Consider the following 17,623-nt stretch of genomic DNA (forward strand, 5'->3'; position numbering starts at 1 on the left):
CATAGATCTGTTAATTCCCATTCTTTACGTTTTTACAATATTTTTCTTTTGCATGTTCCACGTTTCCAAACTGAAAAAGGGAAGCAAGCTTTAGTGTGATAGCTCCTACAGCCTGGAATCAGCTCCAGTCTGAAATAAAGATGTCAAAACTGGTTCCACTGGACTTATTTCGAGCAATTCTTAAAAACAGACGAGATTCTCTTAAACTAAAGAAAATAAAGTTTAAATCTTAAACTCTTAAAGATTCTCTTAAATTAAATTCACTGTTTTTAAATTCTTTTCTACTGTTTTACACTTCTGCATATAATTAATTTTATTTTGTAACCAGGTTGCTGTGTGTTGCAGACTTCTACCCTGGTCCCTCTTGAAGATAAGATAAGATGTGTATCTCAACGGGGTTTACCTGATAAAATAAAAAAAATAAAATAAAAAATAAATTATAATATTTGTCAAATATTGGTCAAAGATTTTTAATATTTGTCGACAAACAAGGAGCAAAGAAGAGACACCTCTCCTTTACCATATAGGTGACTTACAATAATGTCTTCTAATGAAGACAAAGAGGGTAGATAAAGATTATTGTGTTGCTTTGATAAAATAAAACTCTGAACTTGAAGATAGTTATAGAAATATTTTGTAGGAACATCATGTTTGTTTTTAATTTCTTCAAGTTACATAAATACCTTCCCAGGAAAAAGATCAGACACTTTAGCTATATCCTTAGCAGTTTAAATCCTGCTCTACATGGATGAACATTACATCGGATAGTTGTTGCATTTCTCCCAAATAATCAAGTGTTTTTAGCCAGATCATCATTGTATTTTTCAGAAATGGGTATTTTGTTTGCTTAATTAACCTTTTCCTGCCTGATGAGTACATGTACAAGTCCATAGCAATAGAGATCCAGTGGGACACAATAGTAACCCATGCTGGGGGCTGTCTGGCAGTAAAGTAAAACATTGCTGCCCTGATCTGGGTTGAAATAACATAATAGGTTTGATAATTGTTAACACCCTCTGTCATATGGCAGATATAAGAGAGACAGTTTCATTATCGGGCGTTTACCATTTAAGTGAAGTTGGAAAAAGTTATATTTAGCTCCTTAAAGAAGAAGGGGAGTGAGGAAATTGAAACTGATTGGAAAACATATAAGAATTTTGGCAATATTGTAATTTTTATAATATTGATGTGACCAATTAAGGAGATGGGTAGCATCTTTAACTATTAAACTTCTAAAGCTAACATACTTAGACACTTCCGACCTGGAATAGATTATTCATCTCTGATGCTATGTTGCATCACTATAAATCGGAATCTGAAAAGTTGTTGGCATTATTATCCCAGCTGATGGATCCTTGTAAGCCACACAAAAAGGCAGGTGCTATAGGACAAAAAAGTGAAAGAAAACAGAAGGTTAAAATAACAAATATTGTAAATGTGATAGGAGTTTATTTCTAATGCACTCCAGATGCAAAAATATTTTTAAATCTCTCATTACTGAGGTTTCAATTCAGATAAAGATTTCACAAATCACAAACTAGGTTTGAAATATTCTGCCATTAGCGTAGATTAGAATAATCTACTCCAGATTTGAAGTGTCGATGTATGTTCGTTTTTAAAGCAGAACAAATGATTTCTTAACATTTATATGTTAAATATAATTTCCAGTTACTTATTTACAGTCATATGTTAAGTATAATTTACATGATAATTATTATTCACCGAAATTAACTTGATTGTACACAATTCCAAAAGGTGACGTGAAAAATAATTAAATTCAAAGCTTTGTGTATGATTTATTTTGGAGAGAGGAAGTCTTTTATTTTGAAGAATGCTTAACAGGATCTAGTTTTGTCTTTTGCCACTACCTAGCCTTCTGTTGATTTCGGTTGCTTGGTTACGAACAGCCGTTGACGTTGTTCAGCAAGTGTACTGTTCTAATAAAAAAATCTGACCAGAAAATGTTCATCAAATACATCTGAGCCTCCGTTATAATCTCCCTTTAGCCATTTCCCGAATCAGAAGCTACAATCGAAAGCCAACTTCAGCTTCGATCCAGTCAGGAACGCCGCCACAGCTAAAGGACCGGACTAACGTCTCCTTCTGTGCAGTCCCGTTCTGTTTAGGATCTTGTCAGAGTAGGCATGCTGTTAATGGTTTTAACCACAGTGCAAAGCAGCATCCGTATCTCTACATGTTGTAGACCAAACATGAAGGGAAACCTGACCAATTCATGTTAGTCACTGTACTAGCCTAGCATAATACCGCCACTTCCTGGACCTAAAATTATCTCGTTTTAACGAGTTACGTATCTCGTTAAAACGAGATACGTAACTCCTTATAACGAGATACGTAACTCGTTAAAACGAGATACGTAACTCGAGATACGTAACTCGTTATAACGAGATACGTAACTCGTTAAAACGAGATACGTAACTCGTTATAACGAGATACGTAACTCGTTAAAACGAGATACGTAACTCGTTATAACGAGATAGCGATCGAAAAAATTTTTTTACTGCATGATAGCAATGCGCTTCCATATATTACACCAAGCACTGTAGCTAATATTAGCTGGTATCTCACCGGTGGACATAAATACAGTAAAGTAATATTCTAATCACAATATATACACAATAATATGTCCATCTTACTTGTGAAATGTTGTCTGTGGAGCCCTCGCATTAATAGTCCATCGACCAGAACAACAATATCCCTCAAGCTGAGGCATCTTCTGCTGTTTTGATTGAGCAAAGTAGGAGGGAATACCGCTCCAAGATGGCCGCCGTATTTCCTGCGCCGGAGCGGTCCATGAGGCGTCTATGCTATGTCTATGTTCACTGCCATATCGAATTCCAAAGCTGAAATGACAAACTGACGTAAGTTTATTAGATCATTCCGCACATACAGAGTAATATGAATACTAGAAAATTCCTGCAGAAATTTTAAGGGGCATGCCAAAGTGTGCCCGTCGGATTGGACCCAGCGTTCCAATACTAAAAATTAGCCTTAATGCTAAAGAAAGCTTCAATCACCTATGTAGAGTCAGAAGCATGTGGACTAAGCTGTACTTGTACCATTCAGTGTGTTAAAATTAATGCATAAACTAAAATATGCCAAAATGCTAATGTTAGCATGAATACTATCAGTAGCATGTGGGGCATCACTAGCATGTTCTCTGTTATTGACTTACTCCATTCAGTATACTAAACTTGGCAAATAAGTAAGAAAATTAACTAATAGGTTATTTTAGGTAAAATGCTAATGCGTGCGAGGAAGTGCACTAGTGGGTGGCAGTGAAATGCTAATGTTTGTGCTAATGTTAATAAACTGCCTTGCTGCCAAGGCAGTTCACTATCCTGAGAAAACAAACATAAAAAAGCTTAACATTATTGCACCGCCATAGGCGGTGCACTGACGTGAGGGGAGTATGCAGGCTTTTATTTTGAAACTTTCAGTAAGCTTCATTTGAAATGGCAACACTAATTCTTATGTGTAATAGTGATCGGGTTAAATCAGTTATATGATGCTCAAAGCACAAGTAGTTCAGAATACCAGCCATTTCCTCCTCTATAGTAACAGACAGTTCCGCCATGTTGTAGTTCTGACATGCTGCTCAGGCCTCTGTTTTAACTGAGTCTTGGCCATAGATAGAACTAGAGCTATGGCAGTTATGGCTGCTGGTTTGTAGTCCAAACCAGCAGCTCTGCCTTTCTCTGTATTCTGTTGCTATAGCGATGAATCCTCTGACGACTGCTGTGTGTGTGAGACAGAAAGGTGGGGAAGGATTTCTATCTTTGAGACACCCATGAAATGCTAATGTTAATGAACTGCCTTGCTGCTAATATAGATCTCACTATCCTGAGATCTATATTATTGCACCGCCTATGGCGGTGCACTTTCGTGAGTAGGAATTTGCAGTCTTATTTTGAAACTTTCAGTAAACTTCATTTTCATAACCACACTAATCCAATGTGTAACAGTGGTTTGGTTAATCTACCTGTATAATGCCCAAAACAACAAGTTGTTCTGAATGCCAGCTGAGGCCTCCTCTGTAATAATTGCCCAGATAGCACAGAATCATTGAAACAACATTGAATCAATGTCAGCCAGAAACATTGAATCAACGTTGAACGCTGACATTGAAACAACATTGAAAGTGGTCGGTGACTTGTATGTTGAATCAACGTTAGGGTTTCAACCATAACTGACATTATATCAATGTTGATTCAACCATCATCTGTATGTCAACTCACATGCCTATTTGTGTTGATATTACATTGAATCAGTTAGGAATCCACGTTGATTCAACCATTATCTGAACGTGGATCTGCATGCAGATTTGTGTTGATTCTACATTGAATAAGTTAGGAATCAATGGTGATTCAACCATCATCTGAACGTGGATCTGCATGCATATTTGTGTTGATTCTAAATTGAATCAGTGTTGATTCAACCTTCATCTGAACGTGGATCTGCATGCAGATTTGTGTTGATTCTACATTGAATCAATGTTGATTCAACCTTCATCTGAACGTGGATCTGCATGCAAATTTGTGTTGATTCTACATTGAATCAATGTTGATTCAACCTTCATCTGAACGTGGATCTGCATGCAGATTTGTGTTGATTCTACATTGAATCAATGTTGATTCAACCTTCATCTGAACGTGGATCTGCATGCAGATTTGTGTTGATTCTACATTGAATCAATGTTGATTCAACCTTCATCTGAACGTGGATCTGCATGCAGATTTGTGTTGATTCTACATTGAATCAATGTTGATTCAACCTTCATCTGAACGTGGATCTGCATGCAGATTTGTGTTGATTCTACATTGAATCAACGTTCATTCAACCTTCATCTGAACGTGGATCTGCATGCAGATTTGTGTTGATTCTACATTGAATCAACGTTCATTCAACCTTCATCTGAACGTGGATCTGCATGCAGATTTGTGTTGATTCTACATTGAATCAATGTTGATTCAACCATCATTTGACTGTGGATGTACATGCAGATTTGGGTTGTTTTTATATTGAATGAAAGCTAAGGATTTATGTACACTTTATGTCTGATAGGTCTACATCATAACATGCCACTAAAAGTTTCTTCACTGGTGTTAAACACTATATTATTGGCAGATGATGCGTAAACTGTGTACAAAAGTTTAAAAATGACAACATGGGTTTGATTTAACATTTTATTTAAGAAAAGAGGGACAGATCTTTAAACATATTTGATTCCTTTTTGACTGTCAAAACAACAGTCTGTTGTCCACAGAAGAACAGAGTCCATGAAGTTAAGCTTTGTACTGTATGAAGTAGGGAAACAGTACAAGTTGTGGTAACCCCAGTTTGACTCTGGTTGGCGTCACTTTGATTCCTTGTGATGTCTTCCTCTCATTCTGGCGCATAATGAAGCCACTTCTTGACAGTTTTGCTGCAGTCCTCAAGAGTCAGCTTTCGGTCAAACTGCAGGGCAACAGCTGAAAAACACAAAAATAAAAGTGAGGAAGGTGCCAGTTAGAAATATGATAAACATTTGAAAAGTTCTGAAACACAATGAAAGATTAAACACTGTACTGGTTACAGGTCTGAGAACAAATACAAACCATATAGTTCCCCATGTACACTCACTGTTAAATTAATATCTTAATCTTTCATTAATATTTATCTTAATGTTTACATATACAACTGCATTTACCCATCAAGCTGCAGTATAGTGTAGGATTTATGATATTGATATTAAATCAATATTTAAAATAAAGGGCTGTTTATCAGAAAACCTAACAATAAAACTCAGGGAGGATCAGGTTTATTTAACACACCAGAAACAAATAAATCGAACAAAAGGTGATTTATAGTGTAGTTGGAAAAATTATAATTTATACAGAATAAACTTCCATCAAATAGCTGGTTCAATCTTCCATCAACTACAAATATTTCCAAATAAGTTGATTAAATTCCTTAAAAAGTGTCTATATGCTAATAAAGATCCCACACAAGTAACAATAGTCCAGTTCAGTTTAACCAGTTACCAATCCAAGGATCAACAGACTGAATCAGTCATTAGCAGGTTTAGTTCAGTGTTTCACCTGCCTTACATGTTAAGTGTTTCCCTTCTGCCTCACCTTGATTGAATCTGTGGATGATTAACAACCTTCTGCACTTCTTGATGGCTGCAGACGGTCATGTAATCATCCAACTCAGCTGTTCTGGTACAGAGGCTCATTTAACCACGACCCTAAGCATATCATAATAAAAAGTTAAAAACAAGCGATTACTATCACAACAATTTAAAGCCCACCTGGACCAGCCAGCCTTACACTTCCTTGTCCACCACATGCTCTCCCAGACCAAACAATAGGCCCCACCCTATTTTAAAAACTCAAATCCCACAAAATCTCGCAGGATTTCATACTTAGGCCTGGAGTGGTGGGTAAGATGAAAATAATACAAAAGGAGACATGACCTCAACTATTAAAAATATCCGTTTTGCCCCAAAATAACCAGGATTACTATGGGCACAAAACAATGTCCTTATTTTTCAATAAACACATTTAAGATCAAAGTAATATTGAAAAACTTACCATAAAAGTGCTCAGAGGAGAATTCAATTCAGAAGCCGGTAGCAAACAAGCCAGCAGCAAAGTGGCTGTTTGGTTGGGACAAACCACAAGTGTAAAATTGGGGAGGTGGACTGTACAACTCCTAGTACAGACTTGTAGATGTTTTTGTGTCAACACATTATGCACAGTCAGTAATAATATTTACAGACAAGTAAGAAAATGTACAGAAAGGAATCACAACCCACTGTTCTCAACATGTAGTGCTTAATTTGAAACATGATTAACCCCCACCTAGTAATAAAATGTTCTGACCCAGAGCTCAAGGAGGGGGAGGGAAGAAGGGATGAGAGGGGGTAAAGAGGAGAAGGTTGGGAGGAGCAGCAGCTGGGTGGGGGAGGCTTGGGAGGGAGTAGGGGGAGATGAGGAGGTGATGAGGGCTGCAACAAACTGCCCAGATTGCACACAATGGTAAATAAACATTGAATTATAGTCAGAATGGTTGATTTTTGGTTGAGGTCAACAACTGATGGTTGATCAACCATCAAACAACCGTCCACCTCCAGCCAAGTAACCAATGTTGAAACTGTTTCATTGAGTCAATGTTGTTTTGTGGTTGAAATCTAATGAATGAAATGCTAATGTCTGATCAACGACTGATCAATGTTGAATCAATGTTGAATCAATGTCAGCTCTTTTGCCACACCCCTTCCCCTCCTCTCCTCCTCATCAGAGCTCTGGGTCAGAGCATTTTATTAGTGAGTGGGGGGTATTACATTCTAAATTAACCTCTGTAAAGGATAGTGGGTGAAGATTCATTTCTGTACATTTTCTTTCTTTTTCATAAAAAAGTCCCACTGACCATTTGTGTGTGATATATTGACACAAAAACATCTACAACTTACTACAAGGAGTGGCGCGGTCCACCCCCACCATTTACATGAGTGGGATGTCCCAAACACACAGCCACTTCGCTGTTGGCTTGTTGGCAAAAGATGTTAATTCAATGTTGAATTGCTATCATGTGCAATCTGGCCGATAAACGTCAGGGGCCTGGTGATTCGTTAGGGGTCCGATAATTAGCCCCGCCCCCCGGCCTAACGCTGACTTGTTCCGCTAGTGAATCTGGGTACAGAACGGAATCACAACTGTTGTCAACACATAGTGCTTAAGTTAAAACGTGATTAACCCTCACCTAAAAGGGGTTGTGCTGTGGTGGCGCAGGGGTTAAGCACAAACCACAATCAAGGCCTCAGTCCTCAACACAGTTGTCGCAGGTTCAATTCCTGACCTTGGCAACCTTTGCTGCATTACCCCCCTTCTTTCATTACCCACTTTCCTGTTAATTAACTATCAAATAAAGGCCACTAGCCAAAACAATCTTTTAAAAAATGAAAAACCTTCACTTAAAATTAAAGTTGTTTCACCCGATTGAGGGGTAGATGGGCCCAGGTGGGGGGAAAGAGGTGTGTGTGTGTTTTTGGTGGGTGGAGGGAAGGGGGTTGGGCGTTTGAATGGCAGGCGGTGGTGAGGGGTGCAAAAAACACCTTACATTGATTGAACACTTTGATTACTAGTTTTTCCCCAAACCTTATCCTCAAGGCAAACTGACCCGCATGCTTTCAGTTCAGCAAAACCTTGTTAATCAAATGTTAATTAAAATCATGTGTGCTGAATTAGGGAAATGGCTAAAACTTGCAGGGCAGTGTGCCTGGTGCCGGTGCTGAAAAACACTGGAATGAATGTTAATTGGCTAGAATTGAATGGTTGTTTGATGGTTGATCCAGCTTCTGTCATTGACCTGAACCATACATGCAGCCTTTGTGATCATAATTCAACATTGAATTAACATCGTGTGCTATCTGGGTAGTTCTTCCCCAAACCTTGACATCAATCAAACTGACCTGCGTTTTTTCAGTTCAGCAAAACCCCGTTAATCAGACATCAATTAATATCATGTGTGTTGAATTAGGGAAATGCCTAAAACTTGTAGGGCCTGGAGGACCACTGCTGAAACACACTGGATTCGACGTTGGCATTTCAATTATTTGATGTCAACCACAAAACAACATTGATTCAATGACACAGTTTCAACATTAGTTAATTGGCTAGAATTGAATGGTTGTTTTATAGTTGATCCACCATCAGTTGTTGACCTCAACCAAAAATGCAACCTTTGTGATGATAATTCAACATTGAATTAACATATTTTCCAACAAGCCAACAGCGAAGCAGCTGTGTGGTTGGGCTATCCCACTCATGTAAACGGTGGGGGTGGACCGCTCCACTCCTTGTAGTAAGTTGTAGATGTTTTTGTGTCAATATATCACACACACACAGTCAGTGAGAATTGTTATGAACAAGTAAGAAAATGTACAGAAAGGAATCAGCACCCACTATCCTCTACAGTGCTTAATTTAAATGTGATAACCCCCGCTCAGTAATAAAATACTCTGACCCAGAGCGCTGATGAGGAGGAGAGGAGGGGAAGGGGTGAGGCAAAACAGCTGACATTGATTCAATATTGATCAGATGTTGATCAGACATCAGCATTTCAGTCATTAGATTTCAACCACAAAACAACATTGATTCAATGACACAGTTTCAACACTGGTTACTTGGCTAGAGGTGGATGGTTGTTTGATGGTTGATCCACCGTCATTTGTCGTCTTCAACCAAAAATCAACCATTAATCAGACTTCGGCATTTCAGTGATCAGATTTCAACCACAAAACAACGTTGATTCAATGTCACAGTTTCAACGGTTTGATTGGATGGTTGTTTGATAGTTGATCCATCGTCATTTGTTGACTTCAACCAAAAATCAACGATTCTAACTATTTTTCAACGTTGATTTAACATCATGTGCTATCTGGGTGAGTGCTCCACCATGTTGTAGTTCTGACCTTCTGCTCTGCCCTCTGTATTAAAGTGTTTCGCCATATTTAGAACTACAGAGTCTTTGTAGTCCAAACCAGCAGCTCTGGTTTGTCTGTATTCTGTTGCTATAGTGATGAATCTGCTGCCAACTGCTGTGTGTGAGAGACTTTATCTAACTTTATGAGACACCCAGTCAGTTTTAATGAAAAAAGCAGTCCGAACAACTGCTTCCCGTTCATGATCCGTAAGGCCGATCCAAATACCGTTCAAAGCATATGAGAGGGCTATTTGTTGTCTCTGATAGTACCGCGATTCATATCTGTAGCTCATTCACAGTAATTGCAGTGATGAGAGAAAAGTGGTGTGCGCTTAGCTCAGAAATTTTTCATAAATGTATGTAAAACACTGGAGAGGAGCGTCAGTTAGTCCTGTCCCATCACTTTGCTCTGAAGCACCTGGACCGAAAACCGTCAGCCCTAGAGAAATTTTGAAAACATTTTACCAGAGCAGGCATTCGGTGCAATTTCATTACCAACTTTCATACCAGTAGTACAAGTTTTGCAGCCATGAAAGCGATTTCAAAATTATTTTGGGGTCAAAATTCCACCCTGTTTCTCACTCTAAAAAAGCGGCAGTTGGTGTCAGTAACACTCTGCGTTTCGGCAGTTGGAAATTTCGCTCGTTTTTCGCTTTTTACGTCGCCATCGTAACTCCGATCCCCAATAAAAATAATAGCTCACTTGCCGGGATCGAGCTGCACGTTTTGATACCACTTTTGAGGGTGGGCACGCAGCGGTACGAGCCGCATTAACGGCTCGTACCGCCCTTAATGCGGTACGAGCATTAACGGCGTGCTCGTTAATGCACGAGCACGCCGTGCATTAACGAGCAGTGACTGCCTTGCTGCTCTTCCCTATGCATTGCTATGGCATGCCCCAATAACATTTTTTAAAGTAACAATTACAACTATAATTGTAAATAGTCATCGTCTCACCTGGATGATGTTAAGGAAGAAAATCTAAAATAGTTAACTTTGGTAAAAGTTTGGCTCTCTCTCTTCCTTTAGATCCCAGATCCTCTCGGCAGGCCACGTGTAGCCACAAGGAAAACAACAATGCGTGTTGATGTCACAGAATTACAGAATTTAATCCAATATAAGACAATGCATAAACTTAAAAGTAAGACAATGCACAAACTTACACCAGAAACTGCAGAACAACGGAGACATACATTCATTTACCTCACAGACTTGGGAAAGAAGGAAAGAAAGCAAAGACGTGCAAAGACATCTTTGGAGAGTTGCAAGAGCAAATCTAATGTGTTACTTCTGTGTAGAAAGTTTTATAGTAAAAGGCGTATTCCTATCTTTAATTTATTCAAATAAGGCGTATCTTTGCTCATCCAACCAGGAGCTATGTCTGACCCTCTATCTGAAGCCTAAAACCCCTGCCATGTTTACGGCCTTTCACAGATGAGTGTGAAAAGCTACAACTTCCACTGTATTGTTTTCGCACAGACAAAAGGCAGTTCAAACGATCCTAGCAAACCATCTGCTGGAACTACAAGTAAAATAAAGGTCAAAGAGCCAGAATACATTACTAATTTCAAAACCACAATTAGGCCATTTGAATCAAGACATGTTAAGTTTTAAAACTAGCTTATTTTAAATTTATTTTCTCAACAATGAATAAAACTTAATTAAAATAATAAATACATACAGGTTCTCCTCTTTGATCGCTATGACACGATCCATCCTTAATCAGCTTTACATAAAAGAAAAACAGGTAGAGTTCTCAACAACACAGCTCTGGGTTCAAATCTCAACCAGAGTAGATTTCATGATCTCTTTGTGCCTGTGTGAGTTTAATCTGGCTAGTCTGGTTTCCCATTTTTCTTCAAAATGTGTGCAGTGTGCACCACTGTCCACTCATGAGCGATGGCTCGGGATATTGAGATGCAGTCCCTTTTTAGGGCAGCCGACTTCACAAAGGATACAGAAAAAAACTTGGTTTCATGAGCAATGAATAATTAATTAATTAATACGCCTAACATAAAATTAAGTTTGCATTATATTGCAGGTACGACAGCAGCTCAAACAGACACTTTGCCGCCGGACACTTTCCCTCTGGATCTTTTACTTTCTTAAAATATTTTTATTTTATCCACAAGATGGCGATACAGGACATCTAGTTAAAACAAGTTGCCTGACTTTCCAGGCTTTTCTAAAGACAAAATCCTTCCCATCACTGGACGGGCTGGGAAAGATTCACAATAACGAACAAGTAACAAATTTAGCAGCAGATCAAACAATCACGCTACATTTCATTCTGTTCATTTTGATCTCAGCTCAGCTAGAGGACAGTGAAACATGCCAGCTAGAATCGGTCAATTATGTTTTTTTAAAAAATAAAGTATAATTTTGACATTTTAAAAGATCAGAAGGGCAACTTAAACTAAAAATTTAAATATCTTTACTGTCGAAAAGGTTTTAGATGAGGAATAACATTTTTACTAAAAATTTTATTATGAAAATTGTTTAAGAGAAATTAAGTTTTTTCATTGTTTCTCTTTTCTAAAGAGCTTTTAGAGGAACTTAATAAATTTGATAATTTAAACAGGAACACCATATGAAAAAATACAGCAAAATGTTGAATGTTCCAACACTCTCTAGAATGTTCAACATTCTATCTCTATGAAGAGATAGAATTTAAAGTTGAATTTGGTGGAAAAATAAAGAAACTGCATGAACAGTACTGACTGATGCTCTTGTGTTGTCACGCTCTGACTGTTTCTAAAAGCAGTAGAAACAAAATGGAAGGACAAAATTGTACAAAAAGTTAATTTTACATAAGTCCATTTTAAACATTTGTACAGCTTTGATTGTTTATCATGATGGGGTAAAAGCATGAAGATGTTCACTCTGACTGTTATGATTTATAAATCAACAGAACCAATGTTTATGAGCTATAAGTCCTTCTGTTGCTGTGGTGAACCTGAGTATCTGGTGCTGATGATGGACTGTAAATGAACTTGTATGCCAATTGGGCAGACAGTGAGCAATTATTTAATTTTGATAGAGGTACGCCCTCTCAAAGATCAAATCTAAACTTGCTGCATCAAAAGTAAGTGACCCCCAGTTGAATGAGTCACATTTTCTCCCTAGGCCTCACTCTGCCTGATAACATCCCTGTGCAGGTTGTACCCACTGTCAGGTGAACTCTTTATCTGCTGCTCATCATCTTTCACACTCATTCATTAATTCAGAATGGCCATTAAGGTGGTGTGGACTGTGTCGCTGATAAATATATAAAATCTTAATGTGGAGGGATAAGGCCGGACCAACGGGGAGGCAGACTTGTAAGGACAGTAATGGTCAGAGGGTGTGTGTATTTGGTCATGATCAATGAACAACAAACACACAGGTTATTACAAGGTCACACTCTCACTTGTGTCATGTGAGAGAGGCTGTGTGGCTCTGAGGGGAAAGAAGTCTAATTAGAGCATTAATTAGGAAGCAAACGGCTTATTGAATAAATCCTGAGCTCATTAAGGGAACACACAGCAGGCCGGCCTCCTCTTCTCGGATTTCATCTCCTAAGGAACAGATTTTGTTTCACATCACCACCACCACACCACAGGTCATTTCCAAAGGAAAGAGCTGAGTGAACTGAATTTGTATTCCTCTACCTACTGCTGTGTTTATTTAAGGAAGCATTCAAATGAGAAACAACCAAATAGTGTCAAAGGTTTCACACCCCTTAAACTTTTCTGCATTTTGTGACGTGACAAACACAAACTTTAATGTATTTATTAGGATTTCATAGGAGAGACTGAGGGTGCGTTCACACTGCAGCTTGAAGTGACTCAATTCCGATTTTTTGGCAATTCCAATTTTTTAGCCGGGGCCGTTCACACTGCCAGTAAATGCGACCTTTATGCGTTCTGCAGTGTAAACGGGCAAACGACCTGAAGTGGCCCGCATGCGCAGTAGAAGGCTCAATAGTGTCAGCGTTCTAAATGTTCTGCCAACCACCATAAAAACAAGAAGTGCTCAGTGTTTGCGGAAGTAAACATGGAGGCTAACGGTGGAGCTTAGCTTACATATTTGAAGTTGTTGTCCGGCCGGAGCAGCATATTAACAACTTAATCCTCATATAATCCGTCATGGTTGTTGTTTTTCTTCCCACTTGCGCTTATCAGGACGCAGAATAGTGAGATTTGTTGAGCATCAGTGACGTTCAGTTCGGATGAATGCGACCTGAACGGTAGGTCGCATTTTAATCGGATACGTATCGGATATGGGTCATATTCGAAAAAGAATCCGACCTGTGCTGTTCACACTGCCATGAAAAGATCGGATACAGGTCGCATTACGTCAAAAAAATCGGAATTGAGTCACTTCAGGCTGCAGTGTGAACGCACCCAAAGAAAGAGAGAGAGTAAAAAGGTGTGAGTGGTTTTGAGTTGGTCACCTATTCGGATTGTTTTACCTTTGCTGTGGCGCATCACAGCTGCTGTAGTTTCTGAACGTTCAATAAACGACAAACTTGGACTAATTATCTCGTTCGTCTGTTACTATACGTCATTCACAACAAACATCTGACACGGTAAATATTTTTCATTAAGTATTTAATAAACAAATGGCTTCTACCATGATAATTATGTGAAATTAAATTGTCTAATTCAAAAATAATAGTTTTATTGTCTCTGGCATCTTGCTTTGAGCTCAGGGTCTGAGATGCTTTTCCTCTATCAATTTTATTTTATTTTTTTGCTTATTTAGTGGAAATATTGATGTTGATGATACTTTCTCAAAAATAATAAGTTTTTTCAATCTTTATAGATCCACTGTTGAAAATTAGGCTCTAACATTCACAAATGACATTGAAGTAAAATCCAGTCCAACATCTGGTTTGAGGTGATTCCTCTGGAACCTGTTGGAGGAAAAATATCCCAACTTCAGAAGATGAGCTTTAACCTAACAGAGCTCTGTGGTTCCTCCTGTCAGGGTGAGAGTCAGGGTGAGGAGGAGCCATGTTAGGAAGAGAAGTGGAAGCTGCAGGATCTTCAGAACAAACAGGTCATGATGCTAGGCTACTGATAATCCCTCTGTCTTGACACAGGATCAATATAACCAGTTTAAAAGCTAAAATGAACGGTTATATGCCATACATGGAAACTGGGATGCACTCCATGCCATGATGTTCAGAATTTAGGTCTCATGGCATCTCAAGGTGTCAACATTGCAGCCAATGGGCTGAGGGAAATACAGCTTTATTTTGTACAATTCAAGAGCTAACCAGCTTTTATCACTTCGCAAAAAAATTAATCAGCACAGAAACTCCAAAGCACACAAAGAAGCAGTTATTTATATATATATATATATATATATATATATATATATATATATATATATATATATATATATATATATATATATATATATATATATATACATATATATATATATATATATATATATATATATACATATATATATATATATATATATATATATATATATATATATATATATACATATATATATATATGACTGTATAGCTCAATGGGTAAGTCACCAGTCTTCCACCCGGGAGACCCGGGTTCGGGCACAAAGTTACAACAGTGAAATTGAGCTATCCAGTGTGGGTCCTTAGGCAAGACCCTTGGAGCTATATAGTCTACCTCATACCATGAGAGACATTGATATGCATAACATGCCGGCTCAGACGTCGCCCGGCCAAACAAGGTCTGTGTCAGGTGCTGGGGAACCAGAGCACCTTGATGACAAATGGGCTACTGGAACAAGACGGAAATGGGCGAGAGGTGAAAACCTGGATCTGTTGGAATGCTACTACTTAAGTAACCCTAACCAGAGGGGCTATATGCAAAGACTGTGGGAAGAATGGTTAGTTCGACATCCCCAGTCTACAATGACTGCTAAACAACTAGTAGCTCAGTGTTCCAACATCCGCAAATGACAACTGCTATCACAACTTGAGATTGACGAGGTACAACACAAATGCTACGGCAAGGGGGAGGAGCCTGGATATCAGGACGGGGGGGGGGGGGGGTTGACTACAACTATAACAATATAAAAAAATTCCCTTCTCACCCTCCACGGGTGGTCTCTTTCATCCTCTGAGCTCGGGTCCTCCACCAGAAGCCTGGGAGCTTGAGGGTTCTCCGCAGTATCTTGGCTGTTCCTAGAACTGCACATTTCTGGACTGAGATGTCTGATGTTGTTCCTGGGATCTGTTGTAGCCACTGCTCCAGTTCCTCTCTGAGGCCCTGGTATTTCTCCAGTTTCTCATGCTCCTTTTTCCTAATGTTGTAGTCACTTGGTATTGCTACATCCACCACAACTGCTTTCCTCTGTTGTTTATCCACCACCACAATGTCTGGTTGGTTCGCTATTACCATTTTGTCTGTCTGGATCTGGAAGTCCCACAGGATCTTGGCTCGGTCATTCTCCACCACCTTTGGCGGTGTTCCCCACTTTGATCTCGGGGCTTCTAGTCCATATTCTGCACAGATGTTTCTGTGCACTATGACTATAACTTGGTTATGTTGTTCCATGTACGCTTTCCCTGCCAGCATCTTCCACCCTGCTGTTATGTGCTGGACTGTCAGGGGCCTCCTTGCACAACCTACACCTTGAGTCTTGTCTGGTGTGGTAGATCTGAGCCTCTATTGCTCTGGTGTTTAGGGCCTGTTCCTGGGCGGCCAGGATGAGGGCCTCTGTGCTGTTCGTGAGTCCAGCTTTTTCCAGCCATTGCTAGGATTTCCTGATATCAGCCACTTCAGTTATTTGTCGGTGGTACATCCCATGTAGGGGCTTGTCCTCCCAAGCTGGTTGCTCCAGCACCTCAACTTCTGCTCCCCATTGTCTGAGACATTCGCTGAGCATGTTGTCTGTTGAGGCTTTGTCCTTATGTATTTATGGATCTTTGATGTTTCATCCTGGACAGTGGCTCTCACACTCACTAGTCATCTGCCTCCTTCCTTACGGCTTGTGTACAGTCTCAGGGTGCTGGATTTGGGGTGGAACCCTCCACGCATGGTTAGTGGCTTCCGAGTCTTAACATCCGTGGTCTATATCTCCTCCAATGGCCAGCTAATTATTCCTGCAGGGTATCTGATTACTGGCAAGGCATAGCTGTTTATTGCACGGATCTTGTTCTTGCCATTGAGCTGGCTTCTCAGGTCTTGCCTTATTCGTTGGAGGTACTTGGCTGTGGCTCCTTTCCTTGTGACCTCATCGAGGTTGCCATTTGCTTGTGGTATTCCCAGGTACTTGTAGCTGTCCTCAATGTCTGCTATTGTTCCTTTTGGGAGTGAGACCCCTTCAGTGCGGATGACCTTCTTTGTAACCATCCGACCACACTTCTGTAGTCCGAATGACATCCCAATGTCCGTACTGTAGATCCTGGTGGTGTGGATCAGTGAGTCGATGTCTCGCTCGCTCTTGGCGTACAGCTTGATGTCATCCATGTAGAGGAGGTGACTGATGGTGGCCCCATTCTTGAGTCGGTATCCGTAGCCAGTCTTGTTGATGATTTGGCTGAGGGGGTTCAGGCCTATGTAGAACAGCAGTGGGGACAGAGCATCTCCTTGGTATATGCCACATTTGATGGACACTTGTGCAAGTGGTTTGCAGTTGGCTTCAAGGGTGGTTTTCCACAGCCCCATTGAGTTTGCAATGAAGGCTCGTAGAGTCCTGTTGATATTGTACATCTCTAAGCATTCAATGATCCAGGTATGTGGCATTGAGTCATAGGCTTTCTTGTAATCAATCCAAGCCGTGCACAGGTTGGTGTGTCGGGTTTTGCAGTCTCGGGCGACTATGTGGTCTACAAGGAGTTGGTGTTTGGCTCCTCTGCTATTTATACCTATGCCCTTCTGTGCCGTGCTCATGTATTTATCCATGTGCCCACTTATCTTAGCTGCTATGATGCCTGACATGAGCTTCCAGGTTGTAGATACACAGGTTATCGGCCGATAGTTGGATGGGACTGAACCCTTTGATGGATCCTTCTGGATCAGGATTGTGCGCCCTTCAGTTAACCATTCAGGGTGAGTCCTATTTTGTAGCAGCTGGTTCATTTGGCCTGCCAGTCGCTCAAGGAGGGCAGTGAGTTTCTTTAGCCAGTAGGCATGGATCATGTCAGGTC

At 39.8% G+C, this 17,623-nt stretch overlaps 2 long non-coding RNA genes across 2 annotated transcripts in view; one reads left to right on the forward strand and one right to left on the reverse strand.

Moving 5' to 3' along the window:
* LOC106911700 (uncharacterized) overlaps positions 1–17,623 on the forward strand; it is a 407,869-nt gene that overhangs the window by 44,161 nt on the left and 346,085 nt on the right. The window lies entirely within an intron of this gene.
* Positions 5,191–6,938, reverse strand: LOC148156661 (uncharacterized). Its single transcript, XR_015764414.1, has 3 exons — positions 6,594–6,938; positions 6,135–6,247; positions 5,191–5,489 (listed from the first exon to the last, which is right to left on the reverse strand). It is a non-coding gene; the product is annotated as an uncharacterized LOC148156661 (long non-coding RNA).

The sequence above is a fragment of the Poecilia mexicana genome, unplaced genomic scaffold (genome assembly GCF_051168715.1).
Source record: "Poecilia mexicana isolate PSO_F unplaced genomic scaffold, ASM5116871v1 scaffold_10, whole genome shotgun sequence".
In the NCBI taxonomy this organism is placed as follows: domain Eukaryota; kingdom Metazoa; phylum Chordata; class Actinopteri; order Cyprinodontiformes; family Poeciliidae; genus Poecilia; species Poecilia mexicana.